Source organism: Eutrigla gurnardus, assembly GCF_963514095.1.
Source record: "Eutrigla gurnardus genome assembly, chromosome: 20".
In the NCBI taxonomy this organism is placed as follows: domain Eukaryota; kingdom Metazoa; phylum Chordata; class Actinopteri; order Perciformes; family Triglidae; genus Eutrigla; species Eutrigla gurnardus.
In genome coordinates, this window is record NC_139931.1 from 21,224,941 (window position 1) to 21,245,641 (window position 20,701).

The following is a 20,701-nucleotide window of genomic DNA, read 5'->3' on the forward strand; positions in this document are numbered from 1 at the left end:
GGGGAAAGCAACGAGGAAGATGAAGAGATGGGGATCGATGGAGGGATGGGCCACTGGAATGGGTTTCTTTCAGGGGAGCAGTGTTGGGCAAAGCGGCAGAAGGGGAGGTGGTCACTGAATGGAGACCTGGTGAACCTGTGACCCCACAACATGTCTTATGGATGAACAGTTATACTGAAGGTGAGTCAGCATTTTAAAGCACTTCCTGTTCCTCAGAACAGATGAATCATCATCTGAAATAGAAAGAGCAGAGAGGACGAACACTTCAATACATCTATATGTTGCAGTGGTTAAGTATTTTCATGAAAATATTGCCGTGTGAAAACATTGTTCAGAGTTGGGAGTATGCCATGTGATGCTAGGGAGACAGGGGTGGGACAGAGTTACAGCTAGGTGGTATATACCAAGGTATTTAGAAATCCTGATGGTATGATTATCAACACGGTCATAAATCCATGATGTATGGATGTGATGTGTTGTAGACCAGCAGACGCCACCAGGGGGCGTCTATAATGGAACAGGAAGCTGAACTCAGTCTTATGGAAATGAAGATTAATGAATTAATTCATTGACCGGCTTGGGAAACTGCTTAACTGTTGACATCCCGAGTGTGTGATGTCATTCATGATGTCATGTTCAGCATCGGGACCGTCGGTTCACACCAACACACGGTCACATAATGTACACCCCAGTGACGTTTCCAGTGTTTCTCTTCAAATGTGAATGTGTGGCAGACTACCTGTGTTCACCAGAGGACAACATCTACAACGTCAGATTCTCTCGCTTCAAGATCCGGATGGATAAGATGGATAATTAAAAAAAGAAATCCTTCAACCCTCCTTTCTCTTTCTGATACAGACCACCTTTCCCTCAAACATACAGGTCATGTGTAGTTACCTGGTGCTTTGAAACCTTCACCTTACAGGGGAAAAGATGCACAAAATATGATTAGCAGGTGAGGTGAGGATATAACATACATGTATCTGAACAAATTTCTACCTCAGGGCCCCATAATCTACCATCGTAGCTCAGCTGCTTTCTAAAATCTACAGCCCCTTGACAAAGTCGTTTGCCATTCTTCACTGGGTTAAGACGAAGGGCTTCTAAACCACCCTCCCCCTTTGTAGCGGACTGGTTGAGCTGTAGAAGGTAAAGGAACTAAGTTCGGACAGGTAGATAGGCGGTCCCTGAGTGAGACAATTCGCACACAATTACATTTTAAGGTTCACACAAAAGGGTGAGGATTTTATTGTTAAGCATGAAGTTGTAGTGTAATCACCTTCTAACATCTATGTGTGAGTTAACATATCAGATTGACTCACTATCTGAATCCAAAAAGGGCGGTACCCACAGATCTTCATCTGGAACCATGGTGATTCTCGGGTACTGTCCCGCGGCAGAGCTCACCGCCGAAACCACGAGAGCTTGGCAGCAGGGCAGTACACAACAAACGACCAGCAACATTACAACCATAACCATCAACACAGGTGATAGGAATCTGACAGCGGTGGCTTTCCACCCCCCCTCTGTGAGCCAGGAGCAAAGGTCCCAGCCCTCAAAAGCCTCAGAGTCTTTGCTTTTCTCCCTGTGTAACAGTTCGTTCAGGTGGGCAACAACGTGGGTCATATTGTCACCTATTGCAGGCACGAAGGTACAGCATTTTGTCCCTATGACATGGCACATGCCTCCCTGTGAGGCTAAGGTCGAGTCGAGGGCGACTTTATTTTGCAGAGCCACATTTCTGATGCCCTGGACAACAGGGGACAATGCTGCAAAGCCGGCAGCTGTGAGTTCAGTCAGATTTTCCAGGGCTCCAGGGATATTTCATCAATCTTATGTGCATTGTTGACTGCCCCCCACCAGGGGAGGACTCCTGAGAGCCCCTTCTCGGTTTGTGAGACACGTGTTGTCGTGCGTCTGGCCCTGTGCGGTCTGTAGTAATGACTGTAATGAGTGTGAAAATATTCCAGGCTCGGCACAATGGCAACAGAAGGCAAAAGTCTGGCGAGACAAGACCCGCACCAGCCTGGTCTCAATGCCAATCCCTTGTAGTTGACAGCGCTGATGCTCAAAACCTCCAACCAAGGAGAGAGGTTTGTGATGATTCGATCTGTCGTTTCCACAGGCTTAGTGGAGGCCACCATGACCCCCATGGTTTCAGAGATGTTCAGCGGCCAGGGTGCTGCAGGCAGCGCCGTGCCCACGCCATTGGGAAGTTGGGCGCAGACATAACAACTCTCATTGGTCACCAATCTGGCGGCCAGAGCGACGGCTCGGTACCAGGCGTTCTGTTCCAGCCAGGTGACCGGAGCGACGTCCACTGTGGGTAGTTCTGGTCGGTTTAGGTCTGCGAGGCCGAAGTAGGGCTCGATCTGCAGCAGGAGAAGCAGGAGGAGATGTGTAGTCAGCAGGTGCAGCTGACGTCCCCCCCCCCCGTTCTGGAGTGGCGAGCTGCTGAAGGTCGATGCCATCTGGCTCTCTCTGATCGTCCTGCGCAGGGGCGTTGGCTGATGGCTCTGGGATCCTTTTGCAATGGCTAGCGTGGATCCAGGTGGCGCTCTCTGCGATCCTTACTGCGGTTTCTGTGACGAGCAGCACCTGGTATGGCCCGTTCCACCTTCGTGATCGCCAAGATTTCCTTCTCAGATCTCGGACCACGACCCAGTCACCTGGCTCCAGGTTGTGCCGCTTTGCGTGGTGGGTGCCGGCAGTGCGTCTTTCACCTGTTTGTGAATATCAGAGAGAACAGAGGTCAGGTGTGCACAATGCGGCAACATTTCGTGAGGGCTCTCTCCATCTGGGAAGTATCTGTGATAGTAAGGCTTTTGCCACTGCCGACGCGTCTTGTTTGGAAGTGGGAAAAGCCTCGACATATTTTGAAAATATATCGACCATCATGAGGCAGAATTTCTTTCCCTCACTTGGTGTTAGTTCTATGATCCATTTGTAGGTTATCAAAGTGGTCTTACTGCTGGGGGATGGGCGCTCTGTTTGACCCTGATGCCTCTGCCCATGTTGTTTAATTAATAAAAAAGTAGTCCTGCATAATATTTTATGCTGAATACAAAAATGTAATTAAACATTGCTCAGTTATTTTTTTTTAACATTTTTCAATAGATTACATGCTGGCAGGGGAGAGAGTGTCTTAAACGTCTTAAAACATTAATCATAATTAAGAATCAAGATTCATAAGATTTAACGCATTTATATCGATTATTGGTGAAGCCAAAAAGATTCATTCTATTTATTTATTTATTTTAGCAGATCGATTTGGTTGAATCAGTAGGACTAGGAATCTCGCATGAATTGTTACCCCCCTACAGATCACGCATCTTTTGCAAACATTTTGGAGTAAAGTGAGAAGAAGTTTTAGTGAACCAATGTCTAGATAGATAGATAGATAGATACTTTATTGATCCCGAAGGAAATTCAAGCATCCAGTAGCAATAACATACATAGAACATTGGTGAGGCCTTCTGGCCCTGAGTTTATGTTTATGCCTAAAACACACATAAGGTCTCTCGCCGGACATAATTTCGACAAAAGAAAAGAATGTTTAAAACTGCCCTTCAGCTCGTCTACACATCTCAGTGGGACAGTGTATCGTTCTGTCACAGAGGTACCCGAGGCCCCGATAGTTTTTGCACATCTGTCGCTCAATTTAGGTGTTGTTTTAAACTCTGTGTGTCGTATAACAGACTGTTGCTCCTGAATCTACCAAAAAAGTGAGGGGTGTGTCTGCAACGGTGAGTGTTAGTATGGGTAATTTCTGATAGGCAGCTGAGTTTAGTGAGGCATACATTCCATTAAGTTTTCTGTTTTCTGATGTGTGTGTGTATGTTTTCTAAGCGATCAATGGCCTTGAGTATGGAACTGCAATTGTCTTGTGTAGGCTGTGTGGGTGTGCTGGTGTGCTCACGTGTCCCATGGTTGGGATTGGGGTCTGTCTCCGATCCAGATGCGCCTGTCACTCTCCCCGGCCCTCCGGCTAGTCAGTCAGCCCCGTTGCACCTTCCCTGGCGGTTGCTCTGCCATTGTCTACGCTCCGGACAATCGTTTTGCCAATGTCCAGGTCTCCCGCAGATATAACAGTTGCCGTTGCGCCCCCTGGGCCATCGTCCACGCCCTCTGCCTCGTCCGCGCCCTCCATTCCGATTGTCTCTTCCTTCCCAGCTGTTTCTGTTTGGCCAGGCAGGGTTTTCTCTTTGGCCAGTCATGCAGTTTCCCTCGTACTGTCTTGACGAGGGCCGGTCCACTTGAGGTGGTCTGGGGGTCCGGTCTCTCTCTCTCCAATGCGGCCAAGTCGTTGAGGGGATACAGCGGTTGCTGTGGCTGTGGTGCGGGTTGGGCGGCTGCCTGGCCCTGTGGCGAACCGGCCTAGCTGGAGGAGCCGAGTCGAGGTCCAGGGTCACATCTAGTTTGAGACATTGAGAAGAAGGAGGGGGGGAGAGGTTGTTCTTTCCCTGCCTGCCTGTTGTCTCTTTACCCTCAATCTGGCTTCCTGCAACCAGCTGTCATAGGCAGCCCAATCAGCTTTGAAAGGCTCCCTTTTTCTAACTCTTCTGCTCTTCTTCCTTTCCCTGTCATCTTCCTCCTTTTGCTTGAGGTTAATTTTTAGAATTTCCAATTGTCTGAGACTAAAACTGCCTGTATCGGGAAAACCGCACTCAGTGACCCAAAATTTGAATTGATCAACGCAAGATTCACCGTAGTTTGTGATCATATACTGGAGGTTCGGGCTAAGAGCCACGCCATTATCGAGTTTGCTTTGTGCTGACCCCATCTCTTGTTTAATTTAGGCTTTCGTTAAGGTTGGATTGTCAATTGTTTGATTGATTTTTGTTTTTGTTTTTGAAAACAGTCCGTAGGCTGGGTCCAAAAACAAACGGCAACAAAAACTTTTGAGGAAAGGGTTTTTCCCTTTCTATTCTCTCTCTCCTCTCCCTCTCCCCTGCAGCCGTGGAAGGGAGGGTAGAGGGGGAGCGCTGTTGATGAGACCTTGGGATACCAGATACAAGGTCCCTATTCACAGTTTATATTACTTATAATATATTTCTCCAATCTCCACTACACACACAGACATACAGGCAAAAGATAATTAGAGAGGAAAACGGACCAAAAAAAGCACTAATTATAACAGCAAACAAAAACAATAAAGTCCTTGTCGTCGCAAGGCACCTACTTCTACAATATTGGTCACCTAATGTAAACCATGGGGTCCCTTCTAAGGAAAAAAGCGCTTATAACCCATTTACTGAACGGACTTAACCCGTCGGGGTGAACAAAAACTGGCAGTGGCCAAATCTGCCAGCTAACTCAGCTGTCCTACAGACTTGAAGATAGGGATGTGCGATACCACTATTTTCCTTTCGATCCAATACCAGGTGATACCAAGGCCGGTATCCCGATACTAATACCAATACGGATACTTTTAGATGTCCTACATGTGTATGGGCCATTCTACCGAATTCGTGCAAATTGCTGTACCACAATAAAAAAACTATTTAACAAAACAATTAAGAATTCAGACCTTCAATATTTACTAAGATTATGTTATGATCTAGTTAAACACAATACTGTAACTAGATAGTAATTAAGCTAAATATATACAAAATCATCATTTATGCTACCTTCCTAGGTACTTTCTATTGGGAAGAAGTTGTCCCAATCTCTAAGCCCTAAATTTCAATCCATGAAAATAATACTTAAAATAATTTTGTCATTTTTTCCAATGGTGTATTTCAAAATATATGTTTGGTTTATTTTAAACAGAATGTAAAATATTTAGATTCATTTTGAAGTTTTTTTTTAAATTACAAAACATGCTTTAAAAAAGTGCCCACGGGACCCGGCCGGGCACAGCCCGAAAGAGCGACGTGGGCCCGCCCTCCTGTAGGCCCACCACCTGCAGGAGGGTTCAGAAGGGGCCGGTGCGGTGGGATTTGGGTGGCTGTCCTGGGCGGGTGCCCCGGCGACCCAATCCCCGGACGGTGACTCTAGCCATGGGGACATGGAATGTCACCTCACTGGGGGGGAAAGAGCCTGAGCTAGTGCGGGAGGTAGAGCCCTACCGGCTACAGGTAGTCGGGCTCACCTCCACGCACAGTCTGGGTTCTGGAACCCAACTCCTTGAGAGAGGCTGGACTCTCTTCTACTCTGGAGTTGCCCGCGGTGAAAGGCGCCGAGCTGGTGTGGGCTTGCTTATAGCCCCCCAGCTCGGCCGCCATGTGTTGGAGTTTTCCCCTGTGAACGAGAGGGTCGTTTCCCTGCGCCTTCGGGTCGGGGATAGGTCTCTCACTGTTGTTTCGGCCTATGGGCCAAACGGCAGTGCAGAGTACCCGGCCTTCTTGGAGTCCTTGGGAGGGGTACTTGAGAGTGCTCCAACCGGGGACTCCATTGTTTTACTGGGGGACTTCAACGCTCACGTGGGCAACGACAGTGTTACCTGGAGGGGCGTGATTGGGAGGAACGGCCTCCCCGATCAGAACCCGAGTGGGGTTCTGTTATTGGACTTCTGTGCTGGTCACGGTTTGTCCATAACGAACACCATGTTCAAACATAAGGGTGTCCATCAGTGCACATGGCACCAGGACACCCTACACTGCATGAAAAGTCGGATTTTCGTCCCTGTAAACGCCCGGAAATCTCCCTAATTTTCGGGAGTTAACGACAGTTTACAGGCTGCGAACGCCGCGTTCGTCTGTGCCGAAAATTTTCGAAAACGAACCACAGCGAAGGCTCTAATTAGCATATGAATAGCAGCGAAACCGCGCCTGGCCAGAGATGGCTTGAATATCCTCACTCGGGATTGGATGAAACCACTAGTTTTAAACAAGTATAATCGCTCGTGATTGGTTGGCAGATCTGGTCATTATAAATGTAAAGCCTACCCACGTTGGCAGATCTGTCACTATTGGTCAACCTGATGAGTCATTATAAATGTAAACCCCACCCCCGTTGGCAGATGTGTTACTATTGGTCACACTGGGTCTTTTAATAAACAAGAATAATCACTAGTGATTGGTTAGCAGATCTATCACTATATATATATATATATATATATATATATATATACACATATATGTTTATATATATATATATGTATATTTATACATATATTTATTTATATATTTATAAATATAAATATGAATGAATTTATTGAGGAAAGGAAAAATTGCCAGGAGGAAGTATTCAAAGAAAGAGCTTTATTGACAACGCAACACACAACTGTACAAATTTGCCCACACAACAAACAAATGAACTGGCGACATTCTGTCCGAATTTGGTCAATTTTACAGCCGCCTGCGGTGCGTGGCCCTGTACTTGGGAGTCTTCTCTAATCGCGACTGTAGAGTCGCACAGAGCTCGGTGAGCTCCTGGCTACGAGAGGATGGAGGTCACACAATCCATCCAGACACCCCGCCAACGACGCCGTCCTCCTCATCAGACATCATGTCTGTGGTGGCGCACTTCCAACGGTCCACCTCATCGCCAGCAAGCACACTCCGTCTCGCTTCCAGCAGCTGTAAAACAATCAATAAAGACAATCAGTACTGCGCGATGCACTGCGCATGGACACAACACATCTATTAATGCACCTGAAAAATAGGTTTAGGTAGGTTTGGTCACATTGACCAAAAACGGATCTAATAAATCTAATAAGTCTTACCCTCTTTCTCCTGGAACGACTCCGAGCTGACCTCTTCACAGCTTCCGCCTGCGATGCGAGATCAGGCTGTGTGTGTCTGAAGCTCCTGCGTACCGTTTCATAGTATGTCTTACAGGCAGCTGGAAAACAATTAAATGAGTGGTATGAATAAGAAAACTTAAGTCACAGTAAAATTAAAACAAGGAAGAAGAAAACAGTAAAAGTTACTTACACACAATGGCGTCACTATCAGCGTCATAGAAATCCGGACTTGCGGACAAAGCTCCGAGCAAGTAAGAGGTCACAGCTTCGTTATGAGGCGAGGTTCGTCTGTGAAAACAAAATGAACAGTTAAGATCGGTATCTACTGTTACCGCATCTATTTCCTTATACAGCAGAATGAAAGCATATTCTTTAAATCTTACCCTTGCTCCGGTTCGTAGCGCCTACAATTCGTCTCCGAGTTGTGAAGACGGCGTACTGCTTCCTGTAAAAGACCAACAACATACACTTAACAAAGCAACTTAACGTTACACTGGTTCCTCTCTCTTGTTCTTTTACAAGGCTACTATGCTACTTTTAGCTTGGACTATTAGCTTTTAAGCTACTTTTAGCTTGGGCTTGCTTTGCTAATTTTAGCTTAGCTAGCAGTCACCGAACATATTCTTACCGCAATCTTGGGATTGTTCACCCGTCTTCTCTTCTTCGAGTTAACGCTAGTCTCTTTAAGGAAGGACTTCTGTCTTTCAAGGCATTCCACGGAGAACCTCGTCCACTGCTTACTAACAGAACAGATGGGTTCAATGTCCATAGTTCCACGGTGGTGATGGGGGTGACAGCGATGAAGCCCAGCCACTCCAGCAGTCCTGGGACATCCTCAGAGTCTCCAGCAGTCCTGGATATAAGAATTATAACATTTAAACCACATTTTCTTAAGTGAAGCCTCTCAGAGCAGCATTCCTCCTGCCGGTGAACTTCTCCTCATCGTTCCCCCCACTGAATGAGGCGCCCGGTGTCTGCATCCGTCCCTTTAACGGACAACGGTGCACGGCGTTATTATATATAATATATAACCACGGTTTAACATAAGCACTATATTATTAGTTAACGTCGGTAAAAACGGCACATTTGCCGCTTCGCTTGCGCTCGCTAACCCCTATGGTAAATTACCGTCAGTAGGCTAGCCGGCTGGCAGGACCTTCGATTCGTAACGTTAACGTACAATGCCAACAACAATAAAGTAACGTTCATTATCAATACGATTTAAAAGTCAGCTGGAAACATAAGAGTCATGTTACAGTATACTTACATGTGTACGCGGTTTGTGTCAGGCTGTCGCCAGAATCACCGCAGTCGTCCGCCATTATCCAAAACTTTTCAGAAGTCAGACGAGCCGCAATGCATTTTGGGAAGTTGAGTAGATTTAGCAAGATCCGCTGTATACTCAGAAATTCTTGCCAATGCAGTATACATCCGGGCATTTCTCGCGTACACAAATTCACATATGTAAATGTAATCCTTGACCCTCTAGCAGAACAATGACCAGCCATTATAAAGCAGTTTATAGTTGTTAATGTTGTGTCAAGTTTGGAGCTTGCAGGGAACAGACACGTCATACCCAGCATCATTTCTGTCTGTTGAGCGCATTGCTGGGAGATGTGTGGTTAACACATCCACTGTGCATTTAAGCAAGACCAAAGAAAGGGTCACTGTAGTCATGCCACTATGCACAGTGGTTGAGCTCTAGGAGACTGTGATGTTGTTTGCATGAATGTACATTTTACCTTTGTGGCAAAGCCTGATTAAAAGTAATTGTTGAAGCAAATTGTTTTGTGTATCTTTGAATGAAGATGAAATGAAGTTATATCTTTGAATGAAGATGAAATGAAGTTAACACCTTTCAGAAAAATGTCACCTGCTACCCTGATTTGCATTTGTATAGCTCACAGCATTTTCATTTACATGTTAAAGCCTCCCCTAGGATTACGGGGAGGGGGGTCATGGGGGGACAACTGCCAAGCAAGGCCCACGTCAATTCCCGGCAATTCACGTCAGTTTTCGGTGTTTCCTGCAAATTGCCGTGTGCAGTCGCAAACCTGAACTTCCACGGCAATTTACAGGGCCGCTAACTGACGAAAATCCCACTTTTCATGCAGTGCTAGGCCGGAGGTCAATGATCGACTTCGTGGTTGTGTCAACTGACCTCCAGCCGTATGTCTTGGACACTCGGGTGAAGAGAGGGGCTGAGCTGTCAACTGATCACCACCTGGTGGTGAGTTGGATCCGCTGGCAGGGGAGGAAGCTGGACAGACTTGGCAGACCTAAACGCGTTGTGAGGGTCTGCTGGGAACGTCTGGTGGAACCCTCTGTCAGGGAGGTCTTCAACTCCCACCTCCGGGAGAGCTTTGACCAGATCCCGAGGGAGGCTGGGGACATTGAGTCCGAATGGACCTTGTTCTCTGCTTCCATTGTTGACGTGGCTGTTCGAAGCTGTGGTGGTCCCTCTATTCAAAAAGGGGGACCGGAGGGTGTGTTCCAACTATCGGGGGATCACACTTCTCAGCCTCCCCGAAAAGTCTATTCCAGGGTGCTGGAGAGGAGAATTCGGCCGATAGTCGAACCTCGGATTCAGGAGGAACAATGCGGTTTTCGTCCTGGCCGTGGAACACTGGACCAGCTCTATACCCTCCGCAGGGTGCTCGAGGGTTCATGGGAGTTTGCCCAACCAGTCCACATGTGTTTTGTGGACTTGGAGAAGGCATTCGACCGTGTCCCTCGTGGCATTCTGTGGGAGGTACTTCGGCCCCCGAGTACGGGGTCGGGGGCCCTCTGCTAAGGGCTGTTCGGTCCCTGTATGACCGGAGCAGGAGCTTGGTTCGCATTGCCGGAAGTAAGTCAGACCTGTTCCAGGTGCATGTTGGACTCCGGCAGGGCTGCCCTTTGTCACCGGTTCTGTTCATTATTTTTATGGACAGGATTTCTAGGCGCAGCCGTGGGCCGGAGGGGATCTGGTTCGGGAGCCACTGGATTTCATCCCTGCTTTTTGCGGACGATGTGGTCTTGTTGGCTCCTTCGAGCCAGGACCTCCAGCATGTCCTGGGGCGGTTTGCAGCCGAGTGTGAAGCAGCCGGGATGAGGATTAGCACCTCCAAATCTGAGGCCATGGCTCTCGACCGGAAAAAGGTGGCTTGCTCCCTCCAGGTCGGGGGGGAGTTCCTGCCTCAAGTGGAGGAGTTTAAGTATCTTGGGGTCTTGTTCACGAGTGAGGGAAGGATGGAACGTGAGATTGACAGGCGGATCGGTGCAGCGGCTGCAGTAATGCGGTCGTTGTATCGGTCCGTCGTGGTAAAGAGAGAGCTGAGCCGAACGGCGAAGCTCTCAATTTACCGGCCAATCTACGTTCCTACCCTCACCTATGGTCATGAACTCTGGGTCATGACCGAAAGAACAAGATCCCGGATACAAGCGGCCGAAATGAGCTTCCTCCGCAGGGTGGCGGGGCGCTCGCTTAGAGATAGGGTGAGGAGCTCCGTCACACGGGAGGAGCTCGGAGTAGAGGCGCTGCTCCTCCACATCGAGAGGAGCCAGTTGAGGTGGCTCGGGCATCTGCATCGGATGCCCCCTGGACGCCTCCCTCGGGAGGTGTTCCAGGCATGCCCCACCGGGAGGAGACCCCGAGGAAGACCCAGGACACGCTGGAGTGACTATGTCACCCGGCTGGCCTGGGAACGCCTTGGGGTCCTCCCGGAGGAGCTGGGGGAAGTGTCTGGGGAGAGGGAAGTCTGGGCGTCCCTGCTCAGGCAGCTGCCCCCGCGACCCGGTCCCGGATAAGCGGAAGAAAATGGATGGATGGATGGATGTTCCAAAGTCTGAAAATCAGTATGTTACATTAATAACTGTCACAACCGTACACATATTATGTGCAAGTAAATACACTGTTGGGGGCTCAAAGTAAAATATTATGAATGAATGAATGAATGAATGAATTTTATTTTTCGAACATGTATAGAAAAAAAAAAGAAATGTATGTAACTATTTGTACAAACAAAAAGAAAAAGAGAAATTAATAAAGTAAAAATAAAATAGAGAACTAAGACATAACAAAATACCGCACATTGTTCGAAAAAAGGAGTGGGAAGAAGTACAATACTTTTTTAATGTCCCACCCCTATTTAACTACTCTTCAGTTTGTGACTATACCGATATCCTAACTACCTAATACACCTAAATACCTACATACCATATATACATTTCATGAATATCTATATAAATATATATATATAAATCCACATGTATATGCATACACATATATACATACATACACACATATAAATACACACACATACACACAGTACATACATATAAACTATCCCCATGACTCTTTACCCAGAATACCATATACTAAGTTAGTTACAATATAACAATCCATCCTACTCCATTTATAGCTTTATCCCTCATCAACCTCCATTAAAATACTTCCTCTTCCATGTACTTGTTTAAAAATATTTTTTTGTACCTTTTTTTAAACAGATTTATATTTGGGCTTTGTTTTATTTCTGTCTCCAGACTGTTCCACAAAGTCACCCCACAACTCGATACGCACATACTTTTCATATTTGTTCGAACCTTTGGTTTTTTAAAATTTAGGTCTCCCCTTAGATAATATCCCCCCTCCCTTTCACTAAACATACCTTGTATATTTTTTGGCAATAGATTTTTTCTCGCTTTGTACATTATTTGTGCCGTTCTGAATTTGACCAGATCCATAAATTTCAACATGCGTGATTTTATGAATAGTGGGTTTGTGTGATCTCTGTATCCTGTTTTGTTTATTGTCCTTATTGCTCTTATTATGTTTTGTTGTGTGTACAACTGTTCAAACATCTGTTGCTAGCCATTTACTTGTTAGCATGTTTGAGTTATGCTAGGAATTAGCTAAAAATGTCACAACCGTAACAGTCACAACCGTAACAAATTGTAACATTACAGTTGTGACATAATCATTATGGTAGTGACAACATGTAATGTTCCACATATTTAAGGCAATGTTTGATCATTATTATTACATTATACTCTTAAAACATAATAATAATAATAATAATAATAATAATAATAATAATAATAATAATATTATATTTGATTTGATTTGTAAAGCACATTTCATTCTTAAGTGCTAAATAATGTATGATATGATAAAACATGACGATAATGCTGATTTATATTTGAAAGCAAGCAGCAATGCCAAAAGAACATAAAAAGAGTGGAGCAGAGAGGGTGAGAGAATACAGAAAAAGATTGAGGGAAGACCCAGACACCCTCTGCCACGCCTTCTGCCACGCCTTCTCCCATGTCTTCGCCCACGCCTCCTCACCTTCCACGCACGTCTAGTGAGACTGTTACTCCACGCGCTTCTAGTGAGACTAATAAGAGACGTTCTGGAATGCGTGACCACAGAAAAATAAAGACCCTTGAAAGACCCTTTCTGGAGCTCTACTTTATGTTTTTGTTCTTTAATGCACTTTCAAGCACAAAACACGTTCTGCTGTGTGTATATTTGTTTTAGATCTTTTAATGTCATGTTGCAGTAGATGAGCTGCTCTGTTGAAGTAATGTAAAATAAATGGCTCTTCAAAAGTAAGTGACCTCATTTTATTGATTATAAACATTTGTGTTTGTAAAATTCACATTGTAAGGCAGGTTATGAGTTAATATTAAGCAATAAGGTTGAGGGGAAATAATAGAACCTTGCAAACAAAATACTGTGGTCACGACCAAAACAGTGCAGTCACTACCGTAACAGTGCAGTCACTACCGTAACACTGAGTGTTTTGTAAAATAAAATAAGAATTATGTCATTAAATAAGATTTTAACTATTGGTTAAATGTACATTCAATGTAATAACTAATTAACTCTGAGATCTCTATGATCAGTGTAATTCATTTTACAAAAAAGATTGCATTTAAATTTTGATGAGTATTAGAAAATAAACTTTGAAATTTGTTTAAAAAATAATTTTAATTGATTTAGTTGTAAAACTCTTCATAATAAATTACTCAAATTATTCTTTAGAGGGTGTATGGACACACAATATTAACAGATTAATATAATGGTTTTTATTGCAGTGTGTTGCTGTGTTACGGTAGTGACACATTTCAGGCGCGGAAAAACATTTCAAGAACAGGCAGATATTAATATATGAAATTTGACTGCGCCTTTACTAGATATGTACCATAGAAATATGGTACAATATATGTATGGACAAAGTTTTTGGAAAAAAACAACTTTTGAAAATGAGTTTCCAACTCTGGACTTTGCACGAATTCGGTAGAATGGCCCGTATATGAAAATGATGACTTTTACAATTAAAACTTGTGAATGTGATTATGAGAAATGTATTTTATACCTCTGTATAACAATTTAACAAGCTGCCAAATATCAGACTTTGTTTTCTCTTTAATCAGAGCAATTAAAGACAATCTGTGCAAATCAACAAGTCAACTGAAAATATGTGCAAATCACATTTGAAAAAAATCTCTTAAAAAAGAGAAAATAAGAACAGCTGCTCTGACTTCAATATAATTCACTTTTTACTTCTATATAATTGATTTGAGAGTCTGTGTCATAAAAGTATTAATATTTTTTGTAAAAGTGGATATCGATATTCGCGGATCTATACGCACATCCCTACTCGAAGACAACCAAAGAAAACGTTGCTGTAAATCCCTCAAAACAGAACTAATTTTTACCAACCCTTACTACTTAACAGACTCGAACTGAAAAGAGCAGTTCATCAAGCTGCTGGCCGACCCTTGCACAGACTCGCACTGTACATCAATAACAAGTGGACTCGAACCACTTGCAGAGGAGGGGTTTCACAGACTCGAACTGTACCTCAACCCTTGTCTTTTGGTACCACAACTTGAAAAAACTCACCGGAGAATATTGAAGAGATCTCTCCACCAGGTTCACGGGCACCAACAGTGAGAGGGCACGCCGGATTGTTTGACGTTAGGCCTCCACGTCCCAGCTGGATTTTATGCCGAGGTTGGAGTAGGAGCGTCGCTCCACTGTGCACATATTTCACCGTCAGTCCTGTCTGCACGCGCCTCTCACTCTTAGCGCCCACCCAGGGACGCCAATTGTTGTGGAAAAAATGAATCTGCCCAATCAAGATCAACAACCAGGATCAGTTTTTTCTCTCTGAGGTTTATTCAACAAAGTATTTTCGTCTGCAGAGGAAAATAATGTTCACCCCTGCCTTCTGATGCAAATGTGGCAAGGAGGAGGTAAAAAAGGGTATGTAACTAATTTTCTAAAAAGCTCGACAACGCCACCCTGGGAATTTCACCCAGGGAATTTGTTCAGGTACAAAGGCACACAGGTTCGTCGTTACTTAGCCGGCAAGAGACGTGGTTCAAAGTTTTAAAATACACTTTATTTTCATATTTTCTTTAAAAACAATCTCTAATAGCTCATTCACACAAAATAAAGGGGCAAACCTAAACAGAGCTGAGGCCGAAGTGGATGGACGAAGACTAGTGCAGGGGGGGGGGGATCCACCAAAATAAAGAAACAAACTGAAGTCACCCGGCACACGTGGCAGACACACTCTCAGTGAAGAAAACCCATCCCAAGGACACAGCACGACAAGACGGGAGGATGCCACCACCAGCACCGCCACCACCGGCCTACAGCAAACTCATTCCCGCAACATGAGGGGAAGTATCCCCGTTATATAAAACGTGATCGTGCCCGGTCCGCGGCGTGCAGCCGAACAATCGTCCTGTAGGCTACGATAGGACGTGGCGGCGAGACCTCTGACGGCCGCAGGACAACGCCGTAGCGGCACGCAGCAGCAGCAGATACGGACGGTAAACAGTAATACCAAAGCAGCAGCAGCCCAATGAGGTAGTTATAATAACACACACTCACGAGAGGAGGGAAGGAAAACGGACGCCCCGCATTCGCCAGCATTACCCCCGACGAACGATCACAGCGGCGCACGCACACAGGAAGAGGGAGCACGGAGCAGCACACAATCGCCCTGTCGGGCACACAACCTCCGACCCGGGAAATGACGCAGGTGACAATGGAAGCGCAGAGGAAGAACCGGTGGGCGGACTACGGCTTTTATACCGGCGCATCCCGATGCATAGCGGAAGTGAGGAACGGAAACCATAGTAACCAATGTAAACAAAAAGAACGAGAGGGAAAACAAGACAAAATGCTCATCCTGCTACAATCTACCCCCCTTTTCTTATATCGTCGCCCCGACGATGAACTAAAACCCTAACTAGCTCCAGGGCCTAAAGAGAGCAGTGACAGCCTGTGATACAGAACTGTTACGACCCCCCTTGTGTCTAGGGGTGAGGGAGCAGTAACAAAAGAGTGCGCAGGGAACCAAGGGGCAATGATAAGTGGATTTATTGGGTAAACAATAATGTAACAGAGTAACTGGGGGGCGTAACGGGTGGCGTTAAACCAATAACAAAACAAAAGGAGCAACGAAGTACAAAAAAAGAACGCCACCCATAAACTAAAAGGAAAGCACAAACAAACCAGGGGGAAAAACAATCCCCAAACCAAAACAGTAACAATCAAAGCTAAGTCCTAACCCCCATCCAAAGACAAAGGAAAACGAAGAAACATGGCGAGGGGCCAACAGCCACATGCAGACTGCCGCCCCCAGATCTGCCCCTCCAGCCGGCTTTTACAGCGTCCTGGCTTCCGGCTTCCGGCACGGACGTGAGATGACGAGGATGACGAAGGGTGACGTGATGACGTCAGCAGTGCACCACGGTACCTGGGCAAGGAACAGAGGCAGCAACACACACACAAACCTATACCCATAACAAGAACCCTGAGAGTTTGCAGCCCCCAATGCCGAATCCCTCACTGGCCTTGGGATACAGTGGACATTGGGATGCTGACCAGCAGTTGATCGCGCTGATCTCCGTGATGCCATGGTGCTGATGTCAGAGGAGCTGGTGGAAGGAATAACCATAGATGCGGATGGCTGAGCGGGGCCTATGAAAAAAGGCATGGAAGGACCTGGCTCAGTGGGGACCAGGTCAGCTGAATGGGGTGGCACCCGAAGGGTGGTTTGAGTCTCTGCTACGGCTCTGGTAGCTGGCAAGGTGGAAACAGAAACAGTTTCGGGGACCAGAAACAACCGGTCATCATCACAGGACAACTCATCATCAGAGACTAACTTATGCAGGAGAGGTGGATTACTGGCAGCAGCACAACCAGGGGACTCTGGTCCAATCACAGCCTTTAACAGGGTACGGTGAACGTGCTTGACTTTGGACTGATCATCCTTTCGGGCGATGGAATACACAGCTCCCCCTTCCTTAGGTGCTTTGGTAACCCGGTACACTATGGGGCCCCATAGGTCTTGCAACTTGTGCCGGCCTCTGGCACTGAAGTCACGCAGCAAGACCAACTGACCTTCCCTCAGGGGTTCACCTCGAAGGCGTTGATCATGAGCTTTCTTTCTGCGCGCTGCAGCAGTCTTCAAACGTTCCTGTGCACCATCGAAAGCCACCTGCAATCGAGCCTGATGCTCCTGAATCCATTCATGAACATCTCCACTCACAGGGTCCGGAACTCTACCCAACAGGAAGTCAATGGGGAGTCTGGGCTCCTGCCCAAACATTAAGAAAAAGGGGGGCTCCCCAGTTGCCTGATGGGGGGTAGTATTGTAACAGTAAAGGACTTGAGGGAGGCAGGAGGTCCAGTCTCTTTTTCGGGATGGAGGCAGTGTGCGCAGCAGGTTGTGGAGGGTTCGGTTGAATCGCTCACACTGGCCATTGCCGGCTGGGTGGTATGGGGTTGTACGAGACTTCTGGATGCCATAGAGACGGCAAAGCTGCTGGATGAGGGCACTCTCGAAGTTACGTCCCTGATCAGAGTGTATCCTGGCTGGGACCCCAAACTTTGAGAACCACTCTACCACCAAAACCTGGGCCACGGTAGTGGCGTGTTGATCACGGGTGGGAACGGCGAGCGTGTATTTACTAAAAACGTCCGTCATCACCAGGACATTTTCTGTACCATTTCTAGCAGGATCCAACAGGGTGTAATCGATGGCCAGAATCTCATTTGGCCTGGATGCCAAAAGATGGCCCATGGGGTTCTATGCGGTGGGTTGGTTGCCCTTGGCAAACTGACACCGTTCACATGCCTGGCACCACTGCTCAACCTCTGTGGACATACCTGGCCAATAGCACCTGGATCGTAAAAGAGCTAGAGTCCGTTCCACACCTTGATGGCCGTGATCTTGATGGACCTGGGTTAAGACCTCCTTGATTAAAGCAGCAGGCAGGAGTAGCTGGAACATCGGCTCAGCACCATCAGGGCAGAAGATCTGCCGATACAGGATACCATTCCTCTCCACGAACCGGCTCCATTGACGCAGTAAGATGAGCCCAGGTGAGGAAAGTTGCTGCCGCTCTTCATAGCTGGGACGCCGCCCTTGGTCCCAGTAACTCCGGACTTCCTGGATGACTGGGTCAGCCTGTTGAAGGGCATGGATGTCTGAAAGCGTTTTGTGAGGCAAAACAGTCACAGTTGCTTGGGTCATCACAGTCTTTTCCATGTTCAGGGCCTGCTGGAGCTGTTTGGGAAGCGAGGTGCCAGGGAGCATGGCTTCGAAGTCTGATGGACCAGGTGAGTGCTGACGGGACAAAGCATCTGCATTTCTGTTGCTTCTGCCAGATCGATACTTCAGCTCGAAATCAAACGAGGCCAGTTGGGCTGCCCAGCGCTGTTCTACAGCACCAAACTTTGCCGAGGACAGGTGACTGAGTGGATTATTGTCCGTGTAAACAATGCAGCGGTGGCCCAACAGATACTCTCTGAATTTCTCGCTCATTGCCCACTTAAGAGCCAGGAACTCCAACTTCATAGAGCTATAGTTAGACATATTACGCTCTGTGGGCCTCAGTCCTCGACTCGCATAAGCTATGGGTCTCACCTTACCTTCGTGCTCCTGTGAGAGCACTGCTCCCAACCCACCATGGCTGGCATCGACCTCAAGGATGAAGGGCAAAGAAAAGTCTGCATAGGCAAGCACTGGGGTAGTAGTGAGCTTGACCTTCAGCGCGTCGAAACTTTCTCGGCACTCCTCTGTCCAGTCCTCAATGTGCTGTCGGGACCTCTGCTTGGGCCTGATGCTTCCCAGCTCAGCTACCAGTCGGTGAAGGGGAGCTGCCAACTTTGCGAAGCCCTCCACAAATCGCCGGTAATAGCTTGCAAAACCCAGAAAGGACCGGAGCTCAGAGACCGTCTTGGGAGGCGGCCATTTTGCCACCGCCTCTATCTTGGATGGATCTGTGGCGACACCATTAGCAGAGATTACATGGCCCAGATACCGCACCTCTGGCTGGAAAAAGGCGCATTTGGAGAGCTTTGCCTTTAGTCTCTCCTGCTGAAGCCGACCCAGTACCACATCAAGCCGCTGAAGATGCTGCTGTACAGTGGAAGAGAACACGACAATGTCATCAATGTAAAGGAGCAATGACTGACCCTGTTGATCACCAAAGATTCTCTGCATTAGTCTTTGAAAGGTACTGGGGGCGTTACAGAGTCCGGATGGCATACGGTTCCATTCGAACAGACCAAATGGAGTGCAGAATGCAGTCTTGGGCTAATCCTTCTCAGTGACTGGGACCTGGTTATACCCACTGGCCAGGTCCAGGGTGGAGAACCAGCGTGCACCTGTCAAAGCATCCAGTGACTCCTCGATGCGTGGCAGCGGAAACGCATCCTTCCTGGTCTTGTTATTGAGCTGCCGGTAATCAACACACATACGCAGACTCCCATCCTTCTTCTTAACTAGCACAATGGGGGAGGCATAGGGGCTGCTACTCTCTCTGATCACCTGTGCGGCAAGAAGCTGGTTAATGTGCTCTTTGACAGCCACATAATCAGAAGGAGGGACACGCCTATAGCGTTGTTTAACAGGGGTCTCATCTACAAGAGGAATGTCATGAGAAATTAGATTTGTGCAACCTAAATCGCTGTCATGAGCAGAGAACACCGGTGTATATTTTCTAAGGAGAGCCCTCACTTGACCCTGCTCTTCTGAAGACAACGAAGACAGATCTAAACTCTCCATCTGGTCCTGCACTGTAGGAAGGGCTGTATGAGATGCTACAGTGGCTACGGTGGAAGGAACCTCCGTGACTCCTATAGGTAGACTCACGACATTCACCTGTTTCAGAGTGCCAACAACAGTGCGTGAATATAACAGTACCTCGATGGTACCAAGATTGACAATAGGTATGTATGCTGTACCCCTAACCACCCTAACCAAAGATGGAGAAGCCAGCAAGCCAGCAGGTAAACCAGAGTCCAGGGGTTCGAACAACACTGTAGTATCAGAACACCGCTCTGAGCATGTGACTGCTACTATTTTCATCACACCACCTGGAATGCGGTGTGCACGCTTACCTCTGACCTTTACCTTTCCCATCAGCTCTGGAGGGATCTGCGTGGTCGCTTGGTGACACTTCTGTAACGCCTGTGTGACGGGTTGTGGGGCTTGAGCGACAAAAGACAGTTCAAACAATGCTAAACCATGTTGCACAAAAAGCTCTTGGTAGCATTTCCGGATCACGTTCATTCCAATCACACCAGGGACCTGAAGGGAAGTATCACCAGGAGGATCCCTCACTACCAAGACACCGCACTGTGAAATCAACTTGCCACACAACTCAACATTTAGCTCCAGGTAACCAATAAAAGGAATATCCAACCCATTAGCTGCCCTAAGCTGCAACCAGTTACATGATTTAAGGCGCTCTTGACCCCATGGTTCAAAATGCTGGCGGAAAAAGCTCTCTGTGACAGTAGAAACCATAGAACCCGTATCAACTAGACATGGCACCTTAACTCCACCCATGTTAACCTCCAAATGGGGACAAGACGAAACCAGTTTTGACACATCAGTCAATGCACCCTGCGCCGCATTTGAGCCAGTAAAGGCCCCACCCGAACTGTGGCTCCGCAGTACGGTGGGTGCTAGTTTTCCGGAGCTGAGGCAGATT